Source organism: Rutilus rutilus (assembly GCF_951802725.1).
Source record: "Rutilus rutilus genome assembly, chromosome: 10".
Classification (NCBI taxonomy): domain Eukaryota; kingdom Metazoa; phylum Chordata; class Actinopteri; order Cypriniformes; family Leuciscidae; genus Rutilus; species Rutilus rutilus.
The window spans coordinates 35,295,970-35,309,421 of NC_140215.1; positions in this window are offsets into that span (position 1 = coordinate 35,295,970).

The window sequence follows — 13,452 nt, forward strand, 5'->3', positions numbered from 1 at the left end:
CTCAAAACAAATGATCGAGGTCATTGGATTGCTCTACTTATTGATATAAACCAAGCTAAAATTATTATTATAAATATATACACACCACCATAAAAAACAAATAAGTTAATGTTTCAAGATATTTGAAGGCCATATTAATCGTTAACATTCAAAATTCCCCTCAGCTGAAGTAATTTGGGGTGGTGACTTTAATACGGTGTTTGATGGAAAACAAGATCGATTGCCACCTAGAATTGACAATATGGCAAGTGCATTAAGCAATGTTTGTTTACGACTGAACATAATTGACATATGGAGATATAAAAGTCTACAGTCACTTTTGTATACGTGGAGTATTAGGGACAGATCTCAACAATCGCGTATTGATTTTTGGCTCATTTCAGAACATATAAAAGAGAGAGTTGAATTTGTTACTATTAAACCATCGGTTTTAACAGATCACAAAGGCATATCTATTAAAATGAATGTGTTAATTTGTCAATCAAGTAGAGTTAAACAAGGATATTGGAAGTTAAATAGTCTATTGAAGCATAATGATTTTTGAGACCAAATTAAGAATTTAATTGTTATTGGCAACAAGCTTCTTTGATTCAAACTTATGGGAAATTATGGAAACAAACAAAATTTGAAATATCTTATGTTTTCTTTTGTTAGGTACAGACAAAAATGGATGGAAGCAGGAGAAAAAACAATACAACTTTTTTTTTGGTTTAGAAAAAAGAAATAGAAAAATAACTTCTGTAAACAAATTAATAATAAATGGACTTACTAATAATAATCCCAAGGATATTTCTTGTTTTGTTAATCAATTTTATATAGTTCAAATAATCAACTAAATGATGCAGATTGTTTTCTTAGTAATTTATCACCCAGTGTTAATAAGATTACATCAGACCACAAAAAAATCATGTGATAAATAATTAAATATTGAGGAAATTACAAATTGTATAAATAGTCTTAAAGAAAATAAATCTCCTGGGAATGATGGCTTGACAGGGGAGTTTTATAAAAAATGTTTGTAATGACCTTGCACCCTTTATATATACTTGCAGTTTTTAAAGAAGCAGTTGATGGGAGAAATGCAGGCATCACTAAAACAAGGGGTAATTACACTTCACACCCAAGCCTAATAAAGATAGATTGTTCTTAGAAAATTGGAGACCTTAAATAATGACACTAAAATCTTTTCTTTAATTTTTGTAAAAAGACTTCTTAGAAAAATCTAAATGCAATAAATGAAGTTTTATGTAACAAAGTTCGGGAGGAGCATGTTCAGGTAATCATCCAATCAGCACAAGAAGAAGCCAGTATAAATAAAGCCTTCCCTTACCTCCTGTCTCATGACAAATTTCTCAGCATCGGACTCCGCCTTCGTGCCGTCATGTCCGAGTTAGAGCTCTTCCCCTCCGACGATGATTCGTTCAGCACGGAGATGTCTCTGTCGCAAACCGCTGATCCAGCGGCCCTTTCCTCTCCAGCAGCTAACAACATCGAGCCTCCATCCTCTAACAGGGGTCGCCGGCCTTCTAGATCCTCTCCGCACACTCCGAGACGCCGAAAACTTCCCTCACCACCACCAGCGAGGAACTCATCTTCTTCCTCATCGTCCTCCTCTGCGCCTTCCCACCTTTCAGCGCCCCCAAACATCCCTCCCATAGGGAAGTGGACAGTTAAGGGGCTGAGACAAGCCTTAATTAATTCAGATGCAAATTTTTCCCGCAGGATGAAAAAAGCAGAGTTGTTTGATTTATATGTCACCTTACAATCTTCTCACCCTTCTGTTTCAGCTCCAAACTCATCGGCTAGGACGAGCAAGGCCCGCCGGGCCCCGATCGCTCGTCCCGCAGCGTCTACACCTTCCTCACCCGCAGCGCCGGGCCCCGCCCCCGCGCCACGTCGTCGCAGACCTTCCGCTAGCCTGGGCCGCGCCCCGGATCCAGTCGCGGAAGGGCGCCAAACCTTTCCGGGTCAACTCCTCTCCTCTGCCCCTCCCACCGTGGTACCTCATGCTCCAGATCTCAGCAATTCTACTTTGACACAAGATCCCCAAATGTTTTTCGTCCCTTCTACTTCTTTCAGTTTTCCTCCTTCCCAAGCGCCAGGTGCTCACCCTAACGTGAGGATGCCTCCGTTAGCTGGTCAATCGCCGGCGCATTTCCTTCCCCTTCCTCTTCCTCACTATGCTCTTCCCATTCCTCCTCCTTCTATCCCGGGGGCCGATCTCTGCGCGAGGATGCCTCCGCAATCGGCCATAGCCCCGACTTTTCCTCCCTTTAACCCTCTCCAAGTGCGCTCTCCTTTCTCTCTCTTCTCAGCCACTCCTCAGCCAGCCCCTCCGAATGCAGTTGCCGCAGAACCTCCTCCCGTGACGAACAACATCAGAGCCCAAATCCTCGCAGGTGCAGACGTAGATTTGGGTTCTCTCCTGTCCTTGTTTCCCCCAGTCGAGTCCAATCGCCAAGTGGACTGTGGCGATATCTCAGTCACTCTAAAAAATAATTCGCGGGTTACATCACGCACATTATCACTGGCCGAATTCTGTATCGCTTTCAGCCGCTACACAGAAATTATATGCTCGACTTTCCCCCATAGACGGCGCGAGCTAAATGATTATCTTGCCATCATAGCGGAGCTCGCGTTGTCTTATGGGGGTAGTCATTTTTATACTTACCATAAATTGTTTTCCGCAAAATGCGCCGTCCGCGTTTCCCAGTGGAATCAGTGTCCCTATTGGGGAGCGTTGGACACTGATCTCCATAACCGAGTCTTCCTCGGGTGCAGAAACATTTCCTGCGCAATCTGCAGATCCACAAGCCATGTCACCACGGCATGCCCCCAAATCAATCCATCGATCCCTCCCTGCCCAGAGCAAAATGCCATAAAATCCACAAGTTACGTTCCGCGACCCGCAAGAGAAGATTGTTCGATCAGAGCACCATACACGGCACCCGACAGACAAGTTTGCAGAAACTTCAATGAAGGGAGATGCCCAAGACAACGTTGTCGTTTTCTCCACGTCTGTGATTACTGTGGCGGCGCACACGCCCGCGTGGTTTGCCCAGTCAAAAAATCTGTAAATAAAAATGCAAAAAACTATCTCTCGACTCCTGTGAATGTTTTCCGCCTGGCGAAGGAATTATCACACCACCCAGATGTTAACTTTACAAATTATTTGCTGACAGGTCTCAACCAAGGCTTTAAACCCGGCGTAGAAAGTCATCCCACACAAAACATTATCTGCGCTAATCTTCAGTCCTCCTTAGCGGAGCCTGAAGTAGTAGATAAACTAATTAAAAAAGAAATTGAATCCGGGTTTATGATAGGCCCTTTCGAGGCTCCCCCGTTCGACAAATTTCGCATCAGCCCTATAGGCGTGGCTACCAGGAAATTCTCGGGAAAAAAGCGGTTGATAATAGACCTTTCAGCCCCCCATAATTCTCCATATCCGAGCATCAATAGTCTCATCCCTCTCGAAGAATATTCTCTCAACTACCATGATATCGAGCAAGCCATAACCATGATTAAAATAGCCGGACGAGGCGCATGGCTTGCAAAAGTAGATATCTCCTCTGCTTTCAAAGTAATGCCAATTCACCCTGACTCGTGGCACTTGTTCGGTGTAAACTGGCGGAACAAGTATTATTTCGCCGTGCGCTTAACTTTCGGCTGCAAAAGCAGCCCGAAAATCTTTGACACTCTCTCTGAAGCTATATGTTGGATCCTTTCCAACAATTACGCAATTCCTCATCTTCTCCATCTGCTCGACGATTTCCTAATAATTTCACCATACAACGCCATCCCCGAGGCTCACCTCCTCACAGTGCAAAAAGTTTTCGCCGAACTAGGGATTCCGTTAGCCCAGGAGAAAACATCGGGTCCAACTACGTCCATCGAGTTCCTAGGCATCAATCTGGACTCAGTAAAATTCCAGGCCTCACTGCCTAAGGAAAAAATAGATCGTATCATCTTAATCGCATCCAATTTTACAGACAGCTCAGATTGTTCAAAACGCGAACTTCTCTCGCTGCTGGGCCACCTAAATTATGCTATACGCATTATTCCTCAGGGCCGCCCCTTTATCGCGCATCTTCTCGCCCTCACTTCATCCGTTCACGCGCTGGAAGATCGGATCTTCCTTTCTGACGAGTCCCAAAACGAGCTAAAACTATGGATGAATTTCCTTAACCAGTGGAACGGCTTAACTTTTTTTTACGACGACTTTATCTCTCTCCCCCTCGACATCAAATTGTTTACAGACGCAGCTCCCTCGACCGGCTTCGGCGGCTATTACCAAGGACGCTGGTTCGCGTCTCCCTGGCCCCCTCAGCTCCTAGACACACCCCAGTCCTCAGCCTCCTCGGCCCTTTTCGAGCTCTACCCGATCGTTGTCGCAGCTTCCCTATGGGGGAAAGAGTGGTCATCAAAAAGCATCCAAATCCATTGCGACAACGAAGCAACCGTTCATTGCATTAACAAAGGTCGTTCTCGCTCTCCTGCGTTAATGCCACTCCTCAGACGCCTTATCTGGATCTCCGCATGTGACCAGTTCTTAATAACTGCAAAACACGTTCCAGGGGCTCAAAACAAAATCGCTGACTCTCTCTCCCGTTTCTCTTTTCAGAAATTCAGGATGCTGGCACCAGAAGCAGACCCCACTCCAACCCCAGTACCTCCTTATTCTCAGCTGATCTTCCCATAAATCATCCGCTAAAATCCCTCCTGGACACGTCCATCGATTCCATCCTCCAAGCAGTTTCTCCCAGAACCCTGCAAACATATTACACCGCGTGGAAATCGTTCAAGTCATTCCACCTCTCCCACAACCTGCCGTTTCCCGAATTCTCTCTTCTAACAGTTACTTCGTTCATATCGCACCTTAATTCAGTTAAAGGTCTCCAAGCAGGATCCATCAAAAGCTATCTAAGCGGCATTCAATTCTTCCATAAATTAATCCACGGTAAACCTGCACCTGCAATTAATAACTCCCAAACGTCCCTTCTAATTAAGGGAATCCAAAGAACCCGCCCCACTCGCCCAGACACCAGACAACCAATCACAATTGATATACTCACCAGATGCATTTCATCACTCCGTCTAGGATACCACTCCACCAACACCGCCTATACATTAGAAGCTATGTTCATCCTGGCATTCTTCGGTTTCCTCCGCTGCTCCGAATTGACCATCACTTCCTTATTCGACCCAAACATTCATCCTACAATTTCAGATCTACAGATCGTAGATCATGAAACCATATCATTTTTCATCAAACAAAGTAAAACTGACAAAGCAAAAAAAGGTCACTTCGTATACATTTTTAATTTACAAACTCCCATCCAACCGTACCATGCTCTTTTTAACTACCTGCAGTACAAACGTTCCACGTCCAAATCCCCACTCGACCCACTCTTCACTAACGACTCCAATCATCCAGCTACGAGATTTTGGTTCCAAAAGCACCTTAAAGCAGTCCTCATCAAAGCTGGCGTCACAGCAGATCATTTCTCTAGCCACTCATTCCGCATCGGAGCAGCTACCACAGCCGCACAAAAAGGTCTCTCCCATCAACAAATCCAGACCCTCGGTCGCTGGTCATCTGAAGCTTTCAAAACTTACATTAGATCCAGCCGCTTCCACATCAGAAACGCCCACCAAGCCCTAACTAATTAGATCATTCATTTCCATCACCTGCAACATCACATCCTTCGTCACCTTCCGCACCGATATCAGTTCAAACCCACTTTCCGAATCTATTTTGCTCGCCGTATTTACACTCGCTTCAATAATTATAACTTTTTACAATCAATTGCAGGCTCCCCCGTTCGCACGCAGTGACGGCTCCCCGCTCGTGGGCCGGGCTCAGTCCCCCTTCCGAAGCGCCGGTCGAGCCCTCCTGTTCGAATTGCAGTGAGAGCCTGCCTGTCTTAGTCGTCGCCGGACGGCCGCGCTCGTGTCGCTAGGTGGGCTCCCCATTCGTCGGGCCGCGAGGGGTCTATTCCCGTGCCCCAGCCCCGTCGAAGCGCCGGTCGAACCCTCCCGACCGAGTCCAGCGGGCGCCCTCCGTTCAACCTAGCGAGGCTTACCCGTCCGATGCCGTGAGCATATAAGTTCCCGTCGGATGCTGCGAGAGCCCTCCTGGGTGAACGGTTAAACTCGTTCTCAAATTTACGCTCGCATAATTCTTGCGTCATCGAGCTGTCAGTTCAACTGCAGAACGGGCTCATCCGTCCGATGCCGTGAGCATCCAAGTTCCCGTCGGACGTCGCGAGAGCCTTCCCAGTCGAATAGGCAAGCTCGTTCCTTGGTAAATACATACCCTTCACATTTTGGGGGGATTAATTCTACGCTCGCTGTCCTGCGTTCATCTGGCTTTTTGGGGGGAGTACTCTGGGGTCGGGCCGAATTCCGAGCTCGGAGCCCTCCCCCCGGACAGCAAGCCAAATACGCATTATAATATTACATCAGATTTCATTAACATGTGAACTCGTGAAATGAAGTTTTATGTAACAAAGTTCGGGAGGAGCATGTTCAGGTAATCATCCAATCAGCACAAGAAGAAGCCAGTATAAATAAAGCCTTCCCTTACCTCCTGTCTCATGACAAATTTCTCAGCATCCCGCCACCACCCCATCACCTCTCATTCAGATGGGCCTGCTCATAGATACCTATGATCTATACATTCATAGGGGGGAGTACTCTGGGGTCGGGCCGAATTCCGAGCTCGGAGCCCTCCCCCCGGACAGCAAGCCAAATACGCATTATAATATTACATCAGATTTCATTAACATGTGAACTCGTGAATTGATGAAGAGCAGTCAGGTTTTTTGAAAGGCCGTTATATTGGAAATAATATTAGACTCATTTTAAATTTAATTGATTACACCTTATCCCAGATGATTATTTTATATTAGGCTTAGGGGTGACCCCGAATAGTCGAAGATTCGATGCTTCGATAGGAGGAGCCTGATTCGACTACCGATCTCACGGTCGAATCTTCGCAGAGGTGTTATGAAACGAGGATCATGCCACTTTGGCTATATGAGGGCGCTCAATGTCTGATTTCACATAGAACTAGCTTTTATGTCGTTAATATTCAGCCTATTATGATAATGCTGTATATAAAAATGTGCAAAGAAAGAAGCTTTTAATAAATATTTTTTAACGTGCGTGAATAAATCCAAACACCCCGTGACAGATTTAAGTTTCACTTTCAATCCGTGACCGACAGAGGAGCGTCTTCGCGGCAAGGATTTAAATCTTTAACAATGTCTGGGATAAGAAAATCTAAAGTGTGGATGTACACCATCAGAAAGGATATTCTCCAAGGCTGGATTTAGCATCAGGAAAACCATAATCGCACTTCTGCCGGCCAACGTTAACACGTTTCACGCATAGACTGGGTTTCACGTTAGAATGTATTTTATCCGCGCGCACAATTTGAAAAGACTCCAACGGACACAGTCAGAGTGAAAGACTGGATTTGTTCTCTCGATCAGGTAGGGTACAAGTGATTTCAAAACTTTTCAGCCGGTTCTAATTTGATTTTTGGATGCTGTGAACATTTTTAGCTAAAAAGACTGCCTCCAGTTTAGCATTTATTGTTGTTTCTGCAGTTAAAAAGACAAAGTTGAAAATTCTGGCTACTATCGTTATTTTTATCATTTCTTTATTTGTATTTTATTTATTAATCTGTCAGGGTTATCTAATCTAACTATTTGTGGCTTGTGTTTTGAATATATGTTCCTCTGCACTTTAGGCATTTTGCACACATTTGCTCATCTTGTGATTCTGATTTATTTCGTTTTGTATTTTTATTTTTATTTATTAGAAAGGTATATTCTGTTCTAATTTAATTTAGTAAATTAATTGTTTATTTTTTCGGTGCATCGATGTTGTGCTGTAGGCTGGCCTGCTCGCACAGGTAATTTAGCCGATTTAATTTGATTTGCATGTGAAATGCAAATCCTGTCTGCAGTGTGGCTTTCTGGAGTTATGTTACATTTTCTTCTATATCTTTGTGTGATTTTCTGTACATCGCGGCTTTGAAACGTTAAAGCCCCGCCCCCATACACATGATTCGACTATTAGTCGACTATAGGCAAGACATGACGATTCTGATTCGACTATGAAAATCCATAGTCGGGGACAGCCCTAATTAGGCTATTTATTAATTTCTATAAAGCGTTAGACACTATTGAACATTCACTGTAAAAAAATTCGTTTAGCCACATGTGTCTCTCCTGGACCACACATGTGGACATCACGTAACCCAGGGAGCGTGCAGTCACCTTCGTCGCTCGGAGAGCAAGGTCGGTGGTGGCACGCAGCTCATCAAAGAGCCCTGGGTCAGTCCTCCCCTCGTGCATGTCCCTGAGCATCTGGGCCTGGTAGACCTGCAGAGTGGCCATGGCATGCAGTGAGGCGGCTGCCTGCCTCGCGCCTCTATAGGCCTTCGCCACGAGAGTGGAGGAGAACCTACAGGCTTTGGAGGGGTGCTTTGGGTCACCGCGGGAAGAAGCACTCTGCGGACACAGTTGCATCGCAACAGAGCGTTCAACCTGGGGAACCCCAGTGTACCCTTTGGCAGCGGCCTGATCGAGAGGAGGAAAGGCGGAGGAGGTCGTCGAGCGATCACGGGAAGACAGGGGAGTCTTCCAGGACCTCGTGACCTCCTCATGCACGTCCGGGAAGAAAGGTATTGGGGTTGGACGGTGACGGGGGTCAAAAACCATTTGTCCAGCCGCGAGCGCACAGGGCCGGGTGGCGGGGACCACTCAAGCCCAATGGCCGCGGGCTCAATCGGGACGCTCTCGGGTTGCACTGCTTGAGAGGGGGGTGTGGAGCGTAGAATAGTCGGCGCTTTGTTCCACACTGTCACCTCAGGTCACCCTGGCTACCAGCCGAAGTACCAGCTCTCATGGAGGAGGCAGATCGGGCTGTGGATGAGGGGACTCTCCCTCGAACGAGATCATTGAGTCTTGACAGAAGCAGTGCGATGGTCATGTTCTCGCAATGGGAACATGACTCATCCACAAACGCTGCCTTAGCGTGGTCAACGCCCAGACACGCAATAGATATATATATATATATATATATATATATATATATATATATATATATATATATATATATATATACACTGCTCAAAAAAATAAAGGGAACACTTAAACAACACAATGTAACTCCAAGTCAATCACACTTCTGTGAAATCAAACTGTCCACTTAGGAAGCAACACTGATTGACAATCAATTTCACATGCTGTTGTGCAAATGTTGGCTGGGTTGACTGAGTCTCTTATCTGGTTTTGATTGTAGGATGATCAAGATCAGGACGGAAGACAGAAGACAGACTACAGCGGACTGGATCAGAGCTTCAGTTGAAGAATGGCATCAAAGAGGTAAGTAGGAAGAGTCAGGTAAGTAGTATCGTAGGCAGAGTCAGGTAAGTAGTATCGTAGGCAGAGTCAGGTAAGTAGTATCGTAGGAAGAGTCAGGTAAGTAGTATCGTAGGCAGAGTCAGGTAAGTAGTATCGTAGGCAGAGTCAGGTAAGTTTGCCTCTCAATTCTGCCAGGACCTTCTCCATAAGCCTCTGGAAGGTGGCTGCAGCATTCCTGAGCCTCTAGCCTCTGGTTGGTGATGAATGCTGTTTTCTCTTTACTCCCTTCCTCCATATCCACCTGCCAGTATCCTGACTGCAAATCCAATGTGCTGAACCAGGTGGGGCCATCCATGGATTCCAGGATATCATGAAAAAGTGGCTTTGGATAAGCTCCTGTAACTCCTTTTGATTGTCGGAGTCGCAGCCTGGATCAACCTCAGGCTTCTGAGAAGTGAGTGGTAGTTCCCAGGTTGGAGGTAGGCCCATCAGCCATGATGAATCTTTGAGAGGAAACTGGAGTGCCCAATGAAGCCTCTCCCCCCAACTGTCTCCACAGGTTCTCCTGCATCAAGGTGTAAGAACTCCCTGTATCCAATACCGCCTTCACTTCTTTACCTTTTACTGTTACAGGTACCAAGAGAAGGGAGGTCATTGACTGAGGTTGCGCTATGGAAAGTCCTGCCAGGTTTTTACCTGAGCCTTGGTGCACAAGCCCACCTGGAGGAGGGTCTGTCTGGCCTTCCGCCAGGTGTGTTGACATGTCTGGACAAAGGTGTGGGCATTAAAATGACTTACTTTCACCAGCTACAACTCGTTAGATCTAGCGCTCCGTACGCTCTAAATCAGACACAGAGATAAAATTTTGCGGTAAGATAAAATTTATTTGAGTGAATTATAACATTCATTTGAATGAATTACAGAAAGATGTACGATTGTGCGTGTGAATTACATCCGTGCAGCGTCTCAACTAACTAACGATGAAGTGGTAAGTGTAATAATAAAAAAACAGCGATGATACCACCTCGCGCTGAGAAATATAATGTAGCTAATTAGTAGCAAAGTCGCGGGGCAGAGTTGACAATTTGTGTCAAGTCATCTTCATTTATATAGCACTTTTAACAATGTAGATTGTTTCAAAGCGGCTTTACAGTAACAAATGGATAATTTAAGGTAACAGAGATTGTTTTGGCTTTATAGCGGTTCTTGAATAAAGATATTTTCCAGCTAAAGTTAGTTTTGATTGATTCACTTCCGTCGCAAGGATCATTAGTTATTAAATTAGAGGCCGCTGAGACGACATCGTTCTCTCTACACAGACTTTAAACGCGAACCTGTGAGAAACGCTGATGGTGCTCACGTGCGCATCAAGAATTAATTCTGTAGTTATGCGCATTTGAATATATGTGTGCAGGTTTGTAATTCCCTACAAACCAAGCCTTAAACTACTTGTCTGGCCTTAACATTTTGATACAGAATTTTATCACTTCGGGTTAGATACGTGAAACCGAAATTATCCTGACAACGCTTTATCTGTAGAGTGGGAAAGGGATCCTTCACAGGGGAGGGACTAGTTGGCACTTCAGCACTGCGTTGTCATCGGGTTCAGGCGAAGGTCCTTCGTCAGATCTGGATCCGGCAGGCTGCGGGAAAACCTTGGGATAAACAAAGACACTAAAATTAGCGTAGATGCCATTCTTCTTATGATGTAACGAGTACATCAGGATTTATGGGAAGTGTTCCCAGTTCCGGCTGACCTGATCTATGCAGCCTAACATTGGATTATAGAAGTCTATAATGTATTATGTGAATGCTAGGTCAAAGAGATGTGTTTTTAATCTGGCTTCCCGGACAATGGTAGGAAGACTGTTCCAAAGTTTTGGTGCTAAATAGGAAAAGGACCTACCGCCAGCAGTCGATTTTGATATTCTAGGTATTATTAACTGGCTGGAATTTTAAGATTGCAATAGACGTGAAGGACTATAATGCGTTAAGAGCTCGCTTAAGTACTGCGGAGCTAAACCATTTAATGCTTTGTAAGTAATCAGCAATATTTTAAAATGTATACAATGTTTAATAGGGAGCCAATGCAGTGTTGATAGAACAGGGCTAATATGGTCATACTCCCTGGTTCTGGTAAGAACTCGAGCTGCTTCGTTTTGAACTAGCTGTAGTTTGTTTATTAAGCGTGCAGGGAAACCACCCATAATAGCATTACAATAATCAAGCCTTGAGGTCATGAACGCATGAACTAATTGTTCCGCATTTGTCAATGAGAGCATATGGCGTAATTAAGATATATTTTTAAGATGGAAAAATGCGGTTTTACAGATACTAGATACGTGACTTTCAAACACCCAGGTTCCTAACCGACGACGAAGACTTAACAGAGCAGCCATCAAGTGTTAGACAGTATTCTAGGTTATTGCGTGTGGAAGTTTTTTGTCCAATAATTAGAATCTCTGTTTTTTTCAGAATTTAGTAGTAGGAAATTACTAGTCATCCAGTTTTTTATATCAGCTATGGATTCCGTTAATTTTGTGAATTGGTAGGTTTCGTTAGGTTTTGAAGAAATATACAGCATCGTCGGCATAACAGTGAAGGCTAATTCCTAAAGATTTATTCCTAATGGTTTCCTAATGATATCTCCTAAGGGTAGCATGTACAGAGTGAACAGCAGTGGTTCTAGTACTGAGCCTTGTGGTACGCCATACTGAACTTGTGATCGATAAGACATCTCTTCATTTACTGCTACAAACTGATAACGGTCAGATAAGTATGATTTAAACCATGCTAGTGCAATTCCACTAATGCCAACATAATGTTCGAGTCTATTTAAAAGAATGTTGTGGTCAATAGTGTCAAATGCAGCACTAAGATCGAGTTACACCAATATAGAGATACAACCACGATCGGATGATAAGAGCAAATCATTTGTGACTCTAATGAGAGCTGTCTCGGTACTATGGTACGGTCTAAATCCTCACAGATATCATTTCTTTCTAGAAAGCAACACAGTTGTGAGGATACTGCTTTTTCTAGTATCTTTGACAGAAAAGGCAGATTCGAGATCGGCCTGTAATTGACAAATTTTATATGATCAAGTTGCGTTTTTTTAACAAGCGGCTTAATTATAGCCAGCTTAAAGGTTTTTGGTATGTATCCTAGAGACAAAGACGAATTAATGATATTAAGAAGAGGATCTATGACACCTGGAAGCATCTCTTTCAGTAGCTTAGTCGGTATAGGGTCTAACATACATGTTGTCGATTTAAATGAATTAACGAGTTTGCAAAATTCTTCCTCTCCTATAGCAATAAATGAATCGAATTTTTCCTCAGGGAGACTACAGTGCTCTCCCTGATGCGATACTGTAGTAGACGGTTGCATAGTTATAATTTTGTCCCTGATATTATCAATCTTATAAGTGAAGAAGTTCATAAAGTCATTACTGCTGTGTTGCTTGGAAACTTCTGGGTTTGAAGCTTTCTTTTTCGTTGGTTTAGCCACTGTTTCAAATAAATACCTAGGATTATGTCTTTTCAACCCTATTAGAAGAAAACAAACATAATCCTAGGTATTTATTTGAAACAGTGGCTAAACCAATGAAAAAGAAAGCTTCAAACCCAGAAGTTTCCAAGCAACACAGCAGTAATGACTTTATGAACTTCTTCACTTATAAGATTGATAATATCAGGGACAAAATTATAACTATGCAACCGTCTACTACAATATCGCATCAGGGAGAGCACTGTAGTCTCCCTGAGGAAAAATTCGATTCATTTATTGCTATAGGAGAGGAAGAATTTTGCAAACTCGTTAATTCATTTAAATCGACAACATGTATGTTAGACCCTATACCGACTAAGCTACTGAAAGAGATGCTTCCAGGTGTCATAGATCCTCTTCTTAATATCATTAATTCGTCTTTGTCTCTAGGATACATACCAAAAACCTTTAAGCTGGCTATAATTAAGCCGCTTGTTAAAAAAACGCAACTTGATCATATAAAATTTGTCAATTACAGGCCGATCTCGAATCTGCCTTTTCTGTCAAAGATACTAGAAAAAGCAGT